Raw genomic sequence first — 13,868 nt, 5'->3', positions numbered from 1 at the left:
GACGCGATCCGGATGCAGTAGGTTTTTGGACACAAATACACATTTGGAGCAAGGGCTTTCTCGGCAGGCTAGAAAGTCTTAATGTTTTTCACTGCTCTCCGTTTTGGGGGGCCCATTTAACACATCCCTGTACTTCCCCCGGTGTATCTCTAGATTGTTCCCCTTTCTGCCTCTCCCCAGGTTTGTAATTCCTTAGTCTACTGAGACAGAGATATTGTGGGTAATTTGAGAATAGGGACATATTAAAGTGGCCATTTCCCCTGTAGGATTTGTTGTAACACAACACCTGTCTCAGAAATGTCACTTTTTCAAGGTAATGGCCTTGTAACCTGGATGCCTAGCATTCTGCATTTTTTTCCCCAAATAATTTTACATGGTAACGCAAATGTCATGCTTTCAAATTTTTACTTAGAAGCAACTTTTTTTTAAAGATTTTATTTATTTATTTGATAGAGATCACAAGTAGAGAAGCAGGCAGAGAGAGAAGAGGAAGCAGGCTCCCTTCTGAGTAAGGAGCCCAAGTCAGGGCTCGATGCCAGGACCCAGCCTGAGCCAAAGGCAGAGGCTTTAACCCACTGAGCCACCCAGGGGCCCCTAGAAGCAACATTTTTAGAAACATTCGTAATTACATGAACTAGAAAGTCTTGATTCTATTCTTTTACTCTTTACACCCTAAAATTCGTTTGACGTTCAATGGTTTCATCATTTTGTAGGCATACCCAAAAGCCAGAATTGATGCTGGGAAACACAGAATCAAATTTCTCTATCAGAGGTTTTCAGGGATAATGTGTTGTGGCCAAATGGGAGCTGTGGTCCAGTTTGTTACTAACATTAGTACCAAAGTTTGCAAACGAGTTTTTTTTTTTTTTTTCCTAATGAATTAGAACAGAATCAAGATTTCACCATTAGAGCGTTACTTGCATCCTGTTAGGCTCTGGCAAGGGACAGGGGCATGCAGGAGACCAAGTGTACAGGTCCCTTGCAGTCCCCAGCCAACCTCCTTATTTGTGCAACAGCCTTAGTGCAGGGATTGCAAACCCCAGAGTCAACAGAGCCAGGTACGTACGATGGACAACCAGGCAGGCCAGGTATAGCAGAGTAGGACTTAATGGGGCGGGGCGGGGGGTGTGCAATCTGGAGAGGGGACAGCAGCTGTTCAGCTCAGGCTCATGTGGCCACATGGAAATGAAGATAAGTCCAGGGTTGCTAAACCTGATCTTCCTAGAGAAAGTGAAAATACAGATTTCTATATGAAATACGATTTCCAAGTGTTGGCAATTAATTCACTTTTTTTTTAAACAAAACCAAGGGCTGCCAGTGTGCGACATCTTGAGTCACTATTTCTAATTTACCATCTAGCCATCGTCCGAGCAGTTCAGACTCTGGATGTTTTAGTTCCCCCACAAATGAATCCCGGTTTAATCATAAACTGTGTTGGCCAAGGGGTGTGTGGGCTATGTGTGGGATGTAAGAATCCCAGCTCAGGACCCTGGCAGGGGTTGAGAAGGAATCGATGGGTATGAAGTTTCCCTTCTGCTAGATGACTACATTCTAGAGCTCTGCTGTACAAACTAGTGTCTGTAGCCAACAGCACTGTTTTGTACACTTAAAAAGTTAAGAGGCTGGGTCTCATTACATTTTCTTACTACGCAAAAGAACAAAGACTTTCTCTGATTAGCCTGTCCCTGAGCCTCACCTGCCATTGCTTTTAAGAAGGAAATGGTGCAGGTAAATCCAGGTTCCAGTAGAAGGGCCTCTGCTCTTATGTTCAAAGCATTTTAGAATGCTAGCTCGGGATCTGTTACGTGCCCTTCTTGTGGCAATTATAATTTTTCAATATATATGATGGTCTCGCTTTTGGCAAAAATTGTATTAAAACCCTTAGTGTCCCCCCAAAAACAGGGCTGTGGGGTGGCTCAGTCACTTAAATGTCCGACTTTGGCTCAACTCCTGATCTCAGGGTCCTGGGATCAAGCCGTCTCAGGCACCCTGCTCAGTGGGGAGTCTGCTTCTCTCTCTCCCTCTGCCCCTCCCTATTCATGCGCACGCTCTCTCTCTCTCTCTCTCAAATAAATTTTTAAAAAATATTTTTTTTTTAAAAAACAAAAACATGGGACACCTGGGTGGTTCAGTTAGTTAGGCATCTGCCTTCAACTCAGGTCATGTTCCCAGGGTCCTAGGATCAAGCCTCATGTTAGGCTTTGCTCAGCTGGGAGCCTGCTTCTCCCTCTCCCTACCACTCTCCCTGTACTATCTCTCTCTCTGTGTCAAATAAACAAAATCTTAAAAAAAAAACCAAAAACTATAAAACTATAAAAAACTATAAAACTATAAAAACTATTTAAAAAAGCAAAACTATATGGTATTTAAAATTCTTTAAAAATCAACCAACAACCCCTAGAAAAAAACAAACAAAACCCAGAAACCAAAAAGCTCAGTGTCCCAAAGATCAGTTACGCTCCTAATATTGTGCTGTGTGAAGGTCATAAGGCATATGACAATTGCCAGTAGTACTTAATTTGTATTGAGTCGATGTGTTTTCATGTGTTTTTTTAAGGACCTAAAATACATATACATTTCAGTGAAAATATAAGGGTTATCAATTCCATAGTTTGCTTGATTTCATACATTAGTCTTTTCAATCTCTACTATAATAAAAAAGAATAATGAAATAAAAATTCTACCATATTTGACTCCGGCCAGATGAGGAAAGGTGAATAGTGTGGAACCCTGGTTCTTACAGTGTTGTCCCTAAAGCTGCAATGTCACTGTCACCTGGGAATTTGTTAGAATGCATGACCTCCGGCCCTTTTCCAGACCAGACTAAATCAGAGTCTGGGGGTAGGACCCAGACTGTTCTTTTAATAAGCCCTCCAGGTATTCCAAATGGGCTTTCATATTTGAGAACCATTGAGCTAATGCCCCTGCCCTTTTTTGGGTAACTTATCATAGAGAATCCTAAGTTAATATAACTTTCCTTGCCAGTCCTGAATTTATGAATCAGGGAGAGTTTTTTTCTTTGTTTGTTTTTATTAGTTTGATTTTTGGTTTGTTTTTGTTTTTGTTTTTTTGTGGGTTTTTTTGGTGAAATGGACATCTTGTATTTTAACTTCAAGTATAATGAAATGTAATATAATAGAATGTCTTAAGCATAGTGCATTATGCAAAGTAAATACATAATAAATACTATGGATTTATTGATGCCATATTTTGGTTTGTGCAATAAGATTTGGGATTCTGATTGAGACTATGGGCCTCCCTGCAAAAATGCCAGAGTGTCTTTCTTTTGTGGTGACGTGGCTATTCCACATTTGGTTAAGGAGTGCAACAGTCTCCTCCTCACAGAGGCCTTTATCTGAAGTCAAAGATACGAGATAGAGAAGAACTAGAGAATACAGCAGCATTATGGAATGTAGTAGAATAAAGTCTGACTCTGCATATAAAACCAGGTAATGAACCTTAATAGGACAAAAGCAGGCAGCTTATGACTGTAGGTGAGAATACAGATCTATTTAACGGGCACCAATAGTTACGAAAGCTTGTATTGTTTTCACAGTCAAAACTGGGTTGAGTTCTCATTTCCAGGGAAATCTAGAATGAAATTTAAAAGTCTTACAAAATCCTGCATCAATTACTAGAAATGCCAATGAGTTAGAAAACACCATTATGCCTTAGGTTTAAGTAACATCATCGAAAATAAGGGTGGTAGGACAGAGAGAATCCAGCAGGAGAGCATTTTATTGGTTTTTAATTCCTCAGTGGAAAAAGGGCTAGAACAGGAACCACCACATAAAATGGATTCAGAGCCATCTGAACACTGGCAAAAGTTGTAGGGTTGGAGTTGTTTGTTGTTGTTGTTTTTGTTTGTTTTCCCCGTGGAGACATCAGTGCCAAACACCTGCTTAGCCGACTGTGGATGGGGAACCGAGAGCTCAGGGCATTAAAGTCACAGCCAGTTCAGAATCCTCAACTAGAACTTGTAGTCTGAACCGCTTTCAGCAAAACTCTGCTCAAGTTCGTCCAAAGACTACCAGAATTGGCTCACGCATTTCCTTTCCTTTCCTAGTTATGAGGGAGATATTAATGAGGGGAAGATGGCAGAGGAAACCACGGAAGGTAGGTGCAGGAGGCGAGGGTTGAGACCAGGCCTGCAGGTGAGCTAGCTGCCAGCCTCAGATTAATTTAGGTTCTAATCTCAGACCATACAAGACAACCACCTGTTCTAAGAAAAAATTCATTTGTCATAAACAGTTGACTGATCCAAGAGCGGCATTTAATGTTTTTATGTTTACATTTAAAGATTTTTTTTATTAATGTACTGTTATTGAACATCTTTCATGATTTATAAGCTGTAAAATATTTTAATCCTTGACTCATTTGTTTACCCAGCTATTCACTTAATGCTATATAATATGTAGCACTTGCAACCATCTGTTGGGAATATTTGAATAATACGCGTGCGGTGAAGATCTGTGCAGCTAGTAAAGCACAAAACACATGAAATATTCAGGAAGAGTTTGTGAAGACAATCCGTGTATTTTAATTAAAAAAAAAAAAAGTGGACTGAAATCTAGCAGTAAGTCTTTCCAAAAATGCAGCTCACTTCTTATTCTGGGCAAACTGCTCTGCTGAGTGGCATTAAGATGTCATTTTGACTTTAAGTGAATAGATTTTAAATGAAAACATGGGAATTCATACTAATTGGAATTGCGCTTATATGAGCTCTTCATTAGGCGCGAGGGGGGCTCGCAAAAAGACGAAGGATCCATGGTAAGCGCATTGCTTTGTGCAGAGGCGGGACCAATGCCTGGACGAAGGGTTTGCAGGGAGAATTGGGTTTAGTTGGGTGGGCTTGGAAACACGGGGCCGGCAGGGTGGCACCCGAGGTCGTGCAGGATCCTTTAGTTCCGTTGCAGGTTGAGGCTCTTTCTTTTTCTCTGGATGGCGGAGGACGGAAGTGGGCGGGGTCAGGCTGGCACCATGGACGGGGCCCCCAGAGCAAGGGACCTTATGTGAAAAATTGAAAACAGAGAAGTCCTACCTCACGCAGCTGCATGGAGACCCCTGGCCTCTTACACCACCTACCTTTCCTTTTAGCCAGAAGGGATTCCGAAGGAGACTTGCCCATTCCTGAGAGGCTTGTCATGACTTTGGGGTCACACCACTAGAGGAGGTAGGACAGGGACTCCTATCAGGAATGTGCCAGAATGTGCCTTCTAAGAATGTGCCAGAATAGTATATACATGAGACAAAATTTAGCCCCAGCCAGACCTAGGGAATGTCCAGCTAACGGTAGTAAGTCTTCAACCTGGGATTCACCTGCCGGTGGTGCCTTCTCTGACTGCGCTCGACTCTTGGGTTTTGTGGCTGAAACCAGACTCCCTTGGAATTAAACCTATTTTTAGTGCCTATTATTTAGTGGCCTCATAATGGCAGGAGTGACCTTACTCACGGGTGCCCCTCAGACTCCCAAAACACATCTCCTGTCAAAAGCCAGACTAAGACCACAGCAATGGACCACACCTCAGTTTCCAATTCGCTATTGCAAATAGCTCTCCGTTTTAGGATACCAGCAGAATGCTTCAACATTTTGTCTGGTCCTTGCTCTCTCAGCGTTTTTACAGACTCCCTAGGTATTTATTATTAGGCACCTAAAATAGTTTGGGATTCTCTCGTCTGTTGGTTCCCACAAATGGGCCGCTTTATACAGGCCTCTCCGTTGTCTCCCCACTAAGCTCTTCCTATGTCTGCAAGGAATCGTCAAGTTGAACAGACTTTCCTCAAGTTACCCTTCAGATTGGCAACCACTAGTGTTTGGCATTTCCTAGTAACTACATGAATTTCAGTATGCATTTTTAAATGGTAAACTTACTCCAATCTTTATTATCTTTATATCCTTATTTCTTTGTCCCAGCTCTGTTTGTTTCATCATTTTTGAATCCTACGTCTCTTTGCAAATCCCCTCAGCTCTTGTGTGGAATGAGTTATCATGAACACATTTACGTCGTTTGAGTACATTTCTTCCAATCCCGCTGGTTTCACTCCACACAAATGGCCACATCTGATCTCTCCTGACCTCCAGCAAACGCCCAACCTACACATTTATTTGTCCTTGTCTTTGAGTCTAATCGTTATTTTTAAAAATACTATAAAAATACACCAAGAGGAGTTGAGCCTCTAGACATCGGAGCCCCAGCATTGACGGCGAGCACGAAGCCTGGTACCAGATGGGCTGGTACTCAGTAAATATTTGTTGAACAAGTGATCAAATTATTTTTACCAAGATCCATTTGTTATTACTAATATGTATTATAAAGAGGGATTTTGTCTTAGAAGGGAGCCCTCTTTGAAATGGATGAGAATAAGGGTGTGGGATAGGTGGACGGAATTGGGTCTAGAGGAGGAATGACAGCTACCGAAACATTGCTCAGGGGAACCCGGGAACAGGCAGAAATACATTCATCTCAAATTATAGGCAACCTATCAAAATTTAATAAGCACGCTTAATCAACTTCTTCACTCCTTTTAGTGAGGGCTTGCCGTGTCCTGCTGCAGGTGTTTGTTCACTTGTCTGCATGTCCTGCGTGTCTGTACACGAGCCCACGAGAACGGAAGAGCTGCTCACCTTTGCTTCGCCACCACTCACGGGCCACGCATTGCGCTCCAGGCCCTCACTGGATGCGCACTGCAGAAAGGAGGGGGAGGGAGGAGTTCTGTAGCTCGTTCTTTGAAATCCGATATAAGGTCTTACTTTTTGTGTCCTACGTGGTTTGGATGGCAGCATGCTGAGATTTTAATTATCTGCACTTTAAAATACTGCAACCATGGTTATTAGAAAGACACTCCTCGTCCTTGATGAAGGGAGGAGCTCCCATTCCAATACGGTTTCTATTTGTAATTAACGAGAAAAAAAGAAACCTTGAGTGGTCCCTAATTGAAACGGGGAATACTTCGATCCACTTTTGCTTTGGAGTCTTATGGAAATTCTAGATATAAACACAGTTTATTTATAATTACATCATGATGCAAAAACATGCCATCTGGATGAGGACACTAAGCTAGGTGGGCATTTCTGACGGAAGTGCTTTATGTAATGCACCTATCTTTCATTGCATAGTCAGGAAAAACGAATCGAGAATAAAACCTCGGTGCAACAAGGTAAATAGATTTCCCCTCCCGTGTTAACTGATCAATAAATAGTTACTGCTACATTGTGGACATGGGCAAAACCTCCCACCCATCCGCTGATTGGACCCTAGAGCCCCCCGTCCTTCCTTCCACTCAACAAATTCAATACCTGCTGTGTGTGAAGTACTGTCTTAAACACGAATGATACAGAGTTGAACAAGACGGAAGAACAAAAACAGAGCCATAAGAATCAATGATGTCTACCAAGGTCTTGGGAAGTTCATGATCTCTCTTCCCCACCCTATGTTTTAAGAGACATTTTTTTTTTTTTGAGTCTTTTAAGGTCTACTCAAGTTGGAGTAACCAGTTAGGTGTTATCTTCTTATGAGTGTAGACATTTATGTCATCTGGTGGTGCTGGGACTAGCCAACCGCTAATGACAGATGTATCCAGGATGACAAAGAAGTAATGATGAGCTCACGTGCAATTCTTCCATGACTCTCTTAGTTAATTCTCAAGTTTAATTTTGACGAAACTTAGTTGAAACCTGAGAGATGTTTCCAAACAAGATTGAAGAATAAAAGGAAACACTGAAATGTCTCCAGTATAGAGACAATTCTTGAATGATTAAGGGTAAGGATGTAAATGGACTATTGTGAGCCTTTTCTTTCATTTTTTAAAAAAATTTGTTTATTTGTTTGAGAGAGACAGAGAACAGGGGAGGCAGTGAGAGAGGCAGAGGGAGAAAGACAGTCCACAAGTAGACTCCCCATTGAGTGCAGAACACCATGAGGGGCTCGATCCCATCACCCTGAGACCATGACCTGAGCCAAAATCAAGACCCGGATCCTTAACTGACTGAGCTACCCAGGTGTCCCAACTTTTATCCTTTTCTGCACTGCAGAAAACTCATTCTCCTATGACACTATCATTTAGAAATAAAAGATGACGAAAGTATATTTTATTTGAGAAAACTTCATTAATGGGTGCCTAGGTGGCTCAGTTGGTTAAGCACCCAAATCTCAATTTTGGCTCAAGTCATGATCTCAGGGTTGTGAGATCCAGCCCTGCATTAGGCCACAGTGGGTGAGGAACCTGCTTAAGATTCTCTCTCTGTCTCACTCTGTCCTTCCCTGTCTCCCACCCCATGCGCTCTCTCTCTCTTAAAAAAAGAAAGAAATAAAGAAGGAAGAAAAAGAAAAGAAAGAAAAGAAAAGAAAAGAAAGAAAAAACCTTCATCAACATTAGGACACGTAATTTCTTTGGTTTGGAGAAAAATAAGAATCAAACTGCTGAATGGATTAAGAGTTGTATACAAAAAGGAATTTTCTTCAGTAGCTTCTAAACTGAATGAACTAACTGAAAAATTTTCATACCCAGGATCTAATGATGCCTGATTTAGTCTTTTTATTGAGAATAATTACCTTCAAAAGATGAAAACCGAACATCAAAGCAATGGGAAAAAGATGGGCCAATCAATAAATAGATTTATGGCAACTGAATGCCATCTGGAAAAAATAGAAATTCAAATCCAAACCCTACTCTTTATACCAAAATAAATTCTATCTGTTTTAAAAATTTAAACATACAATACGAGAAGCACCAAAAAAGCATGGGAATCTCTGTTCTGTTTTTATCTTGTTTCTTAATAATGTGAAAGCAGAAAAGACCTTTCAGTTTAAGTCACAAAACCTAAATTCTATGAAGGAAAACATAGATATATTTGACTATATAAACCTTTCGAAACATTTGATCAACAAAGTACCATAAAGTCAAAAGGCAAATGGTAAAATGGTGAAAGACTATCCCCCATGTGGCAAACATGGTCTCACTTTTGCCACCACACACCTGTAAGAGAAAGGCAAACCGGCAGGAAAATATTCAGTAGATGAACAGGCAGAAGAAACCCCGAGATCCTTATAAACACCTACAAATAGAAAAAACAAAGAAGATGCCATGTTTCACCTAGCAGACTGCTCGGCCGTATCAACACACCGGCTGACCAGGAGAAGGGGATGTGGGTGCTCAGGACATTTGCAGTGTAACTGGAGGCAGGCTTTTTGGAAGGCAATTTTACAAGACCCATTAATATCTTCAGTGCATCTCTTACTGATCCAGTGATTTTTTTTTCTAAGAATTTATCTTATGAATGCTCTGGAACATATACAAACATGTGCTTGCCCGGATGCGGACTGTAACATTGTTGATGAAAATGTAAAACTGGAAATGGGCCACTAGCCAAACATTTTTGGTATCTAATGGAGTACTATGCAGCAATTAAAAAGCAGGACATCTGTATATAAGCTGATACAGCAAAATATCCAAGTTACATTGTAGAGGGAGAAGGAAAAGGCAACAGAAAAATACCGAGCCCCAATAATTTTTTTGTTAAACTCTGTGTGGTACAGCTATGTGTAGTTGCAGGAACATTCCCGGAAGAATATATGAGATGGTGGTGATTTATGAAGCACAAGACTGGGTATGTGCATAGAAGACAGATTAATTTTTCATAAGCCCTTTTTGGCCTGTTTTAATTTTTCATCATATCCATGTGCCATTTTCAGAATGAAATAAGATACATCTTTTGCTCCATTTCAGGAATATTTGACTGTTATCTGATGATAGATATAAGCCAATCTTTATTTAATTTGGGGGTATTTGGAAAATAACACAGAGAGAACCTCAGCTATACCACTGCCCTGCTGAGGTGAGGGATTCACCATCTGGCCAAGAATAGGAGTCCGGCTCCACCATTTTCAAAACTGTCGGCTTTCCCACTGTCACATCTGGCATCCAGAACACGTGGGGCCCTTCTCCTTGGAGCACAGAATCCCTGGGACTTAGGCCCTTCATGAGGACTGATGCTTCTCTGCTAGAGAACCACAGGGAAGGTGCTGCCCATTATGTTTCTTAGGATAAATTTCCAGCAGAAATCAGTACAGGAATTTCTTTTTTAAAATTTCTGTATGAGGGACGCCTGGGTGGCGCAGTTGGTTAAACGACTGCCTCCGGCTCAGGGCGTGATCCTGGAGTCCCGGGATCGAGTCCCACATCAGGCTCCCAGCTCCATGGGGAGTCTGCTTCTCCCTCTGACCTTCTCCTCGCTCATGCTCTCTCTCACTGTCTCTCTCTCAAATAAATAAAATTAAAAAAAAAATCTTAATAAAAAAAAAATAAAATAAAATAAAATAAAATTTCTGTATGAGTTGGACCATGAAGTTCTCAAATTCAGTTTCTTTACTAGAATGATGCCTTTTTTTTTTTTTTTGCATGGAATCCTAGTCCCAAATTCAGAATGCAGTACAAAACTGGATGCTTAATGACTATTTATGGATCTGGTCTAGGACCAAGACATTTACCGTAAATCTTTTACGGGGGAAACCATGCCAGCAGAGTAAACTGTAAAGAAATGATCAGGCTGAATGTCACTCTTATGAGAACCTTTTCTGTCCTCTAGGTGAGATATAATTAAGGCATGCTCTCCTTCTAGGAAAAAAACAGTTGCCTCCTATGCAGTATTCTTGCCAAAGATATTTAATTTTAATCTAATTATGAGAAATTAATCAGATAAATCCAGAAGTACTACATTCTAGTCATTCTAGTCTAAATCTTCAATGTCATGAAAAACAATAAACAAACATGAGTTGCTCCAAAGTAAAATAGTTTAATGAGATGTCACCAAATGTATTGCTCAAATAATGGATCCGGATTAGAAACAAAAAAGGAAAGAAGAAAAGAAATTTGGGGGGGGGCAATAGAGAAAATTGAATATGAACCCTTATTAAGTAAACTTAATGTTAATTTTCTCAGGTATGTTGGATGGTTATGTAACAGAATGACCTTATTAGGTAAGGGGCTTGCTAAAATGTTTAAGATGGGAGCATTTTGATGTTTGCAACTTATTTTAAAATGGCTCAGGAAAAAGTGTACAGTTAGAAAGCTAAAGCAAATATAGCAAACCGGCAACAATTTGTAAATGGAGGGGAAGGGTAGATGGGCGGAGAGCGTATATTTCTTTCAACTCTTTCAAGAAAGTTTAAAATTTTCAAGTGAAAGCATGGAGAAGAAAAAAAAATCTGATTTGAGTCATAAAATCAAATTGTTAATAAATACAGCAAAAATAATATTATGGTAGTTAAATTGTAACAAAATTACTATTTCAGAAGTATTAAGTGGCAGTAAATAGAAATCACAGCATTTAATTCTAGTAGTAGCAAATAGGAATGAAATAATAAAAAAGGACGAAGAGTTTTTAGGTTAGCTCCTTTACTTTCTGTCTCCTACTTCGACAGATACCCCGATTCCTCTGAGGGCAGGACATTTTCTTGGTAAGGTCCCTATCAGCATTGTCCGTTCTTCCTGGTCCATTTGACCTCTTCTGACTAACAGCAGGCCAGCTCAAGGGCAGCACGTGCCCTCTATGCGGCCTCCATTCCTGCCAGCCTCCCTGACCGGCCTCCTTACATCTCCCGGCGGGAGTGTTTCCATCAGGGTCCCGGGTGGTAGTTTTTCTCAACCTTTGCCCTGACCGCCCCCCCTTCTGTCTCACTCCCAGGTGTCTCTGCTTTCAGACCTCCCCCCACCCCTTAAGCCTTTGTCTAATTAAAATGAAGTGGTGTCACTTGGCAAAGTCTTCCTTCCTGGGCTTCTTCGGATGGTTTTTCTTTTTTTTTCCTTTTTCCCCTCTGGGGCTGTCATGAATTTCTTGTCAGCATCACTGGCCTTTCCTGCCCTCCCTTCCCCTTTGCTGGGGCTGTGGCATCCCCAGGTGTCCCGTTCATAGCTGTGATGTAAATTGCTGTTGGCCATTTCCAAAACCAGGAAGGCCCAGCTGAGACTGCCCCATGCCTTTCCAGACGCAGGTTCCCAACATGGGTGTCCCGGTAGGTGTTCTCAACCATCAGCATCTGTTTTATCTAGCTAGCTAGGGTCTGTCTGGGTTCGTGTTCCCACTTGCCAGTAGTCTGTGTGGCGAGAAAGTTTCCATGGCTTCTTTCTGGGGGCCCTCCCACCCCTTCTCGCCCTTGTTTGACCTTTTAATTTTCGCACTTTGAAACTTAAAGCCAAAACCTTTCCTATCATTCTCCTGGAATCCCTGAGACCACCCAAATAATACCAAAAGCAAATAAATCTTAAACAGTTGAGGCCAATTTAATGATTTTCATACTGGGTATGGAAATAAGTCATGGATAAATCATGGAACCCAAGCAAGGAAGGAAGTCATGGATAACTTCTTACCTGGATTTCCCAGATCTGAGCTGTGATCTGTCCAGTGGGTCAGATTGTTAGGATAGGGATTATAGTATGAAAATCTACAGAGAAGAGAAATGAAAACGGGAAAATTGTGGGAACCAAGGGACAGTCATGCTTCCGGCTAGAACATGCTATCTGCAAGGTAGATTTAACCTTAAATACTCCAACAAATTAGCACTAGATGCAAAATACAGGTAGCTAGGTGGCATTGACACTGCCTTCTTCTCTTGACTCTGGATAGTCTTCCTCCAAATTTCCAACATTTGAGAAAGGAGACTGAAAAAGTGAATGCTGACCCTGACCGAGTCAGCGATGAGCTTTGTAATTTTGTTCAAGTTAACAAATTCCTTTGCATCTGTTCCCCCTTTTTGTAAACCGAGGAAGTGGGGCAAAGGGCTGATAGATTTGATGACCTGTAGGGCCTCCTCCAGCCCTAAAGCCCCATAACCCTATGAGGTTGGTCTGGGGTTTTACTTTCTTCCCAGATAGTTTCTATAAAATGCCTTTTAAACACTCAGGGGCCTTTGAATATTTCATAATTCTGATAGCTCCGTTTTGAGCAGCCAAACCTGATCGGAACCCAGGGTGAGGATGGTATCAAAGAGCTGGGTGACAAGCAGAGACCGGAGCATGGGGCAGACAGGGCAGTGAATGGACACCGGGGTATCTCCCTCATTGATCCAAGTCCCAGAGGAGCCTCTCTGGGAACACCACTGGATGCCCGCGCCTGCGCGTGTTAATTCTACACCCCCCAGCTGTGCCTGGATTCATCACCTCGCCCCGAGTGTTTGATGATGGTAACTTTGATCTGAGCCTGAAACCCCAAATCAAAGTGATCGTTTGTTTAATATTTGTCACACATCCGGAAATTCTAAAACCCCAAACAGAATAGAATGCACTATAACAAGGATTTTTTCTTTCCAGCCAATTAAGGTCATTAAAGAACAGCGTCCTGATTCAAATAGTTGCCCAAGCTTAGAATTAGCGAGTTTCCCCAGCAACAAGTTACAGAAAGAGTACACCAAACCCTGTCAGAGAACAGAGGGAAAATAAACACGTGGAAATAAAAGTATGATCAAGCAATTCCTTTGACAACAACCTAGTTTCATCTCAGTGGAAGGCAGATCTAAAATGTGGCTCTAAGCAACGACATGAATGTTAACATTACTTGGAGGAACACAGATTTCCCCCTATCCAAAAGCAGAGTGCTCCTCTGAAAACTTTCATAAGCTGAAAAGGCATAAAGCGAAGAAACAATTGCCATTAATTTATATGAAAACATTTTTGAGTATTTCCAGACCCCGAAATAACCCAGCCTAAGTTTTTCTGGTACCTTAGGACACCTCTTGCTAAACGGAGGCCCCAAACAAATCGAGATAAAGCACAGGTGCTCACGGAGAGTTCCGACTGTGGGGCTGGATGCCGCGACGCCCCGTGTTGCTCCCGGGGAAGGAGCTGGGCGGCGCCACTGTGGCTGCTGGGATCGC

Source organism: Neovison vison, chromosome 2, assembly GCF_020171115.1.
Source record: "Neovison vison isolate M4711 chromosome 2, ASM_NN_V1, whole genome shotgun sequence".
Classification (NCBI taxonomy): Eukaryota; Metazoa; Chordata; class Mammalia; order Carnivora; family Mustelidae; genus Neogale; species Neogale vison.
Note: the sequence above shows the minus strand (reverse complement) of the source record.